The following is a 780-nucleotide window of genomic DNA, read 5'->3' as shown; positions in this document are numbered from 1 at the left end:
AAAAAAAAAAAAAAATCCTAGTGCCCCCAATCCAATTGTGTACAATTTTACATAATTTTATAAAAAAATATTGCTAGGTCATAGTCACTATAAGGGATTATACTCGCTATGACTAATTTATGTATCTATTTCCATTTAATTCAATCAAATATTTCTAATTAATTCAATCAAAATATACACAGTTCTCTCGGAGGATTACTCTACCAAACCAGATATGACTGATTATCATCTAAGCTAATCCAGATGTGTCTAGATTTACATAATTTAATAAAAAATCATTGGATCATAGTCATTATGAGTGATTATACTTGATCTGATTTATGTATGTATTTCCATTTAACTAAATCAAAATATCCATAATTTTTCCATAAGATTACTCGACGATACTCTCTATGACCGATTATCATATAATTTAATCCAACCGTGCTCAATTTTGCATAATTTAATTGAAATTATTGGATCATAGTCACCATGAGTGATTATGCTCACCATGACTTGTGTCGAAGGATTCTTTTAACGAAATTGAAAATTAAACGAAGAATTGAAAGCTAGCTAGTTACTCTTTATCGAAAAACTAAAAGTACATCTAATTGATATTCAGTGTGTCCTGGACCATAGTGAACAAACCTCGTCTAAACAAATCTCGAATGATCTCTCCGAGAATTTGGACTACCAATTCATTTGATTTTGGGAAACCGAAAGTAACTCCACTTGTGAATCCGAATAATGAAAGCTAAATCGTCTTCATACGAAACTGAAAGTTCATCGAAGAATTTAAAG

This window comes from Papaver somniferum, unplaced genomic scaffold (genome assembly GCF_003573695.1).
Source record: "Papaver somniferum cultivar HN1 unplaced genomic scaffold, ASM357369v1 unplaced-scaffold_133, whole genome shotgun sequence".
Taxonomy (NCBI): domain Eukaryota; kingdom Viridiplantae; phylum Streptophyta; class Magnoliopsida; order Ranunculales; family Papaveraceae; genus Papaver; species Papaver somniferum.
The sequence above is the reverse complement of the archived record's forward strand: the minus strand, read 5'-3'. Positions refer to the sequence as shown.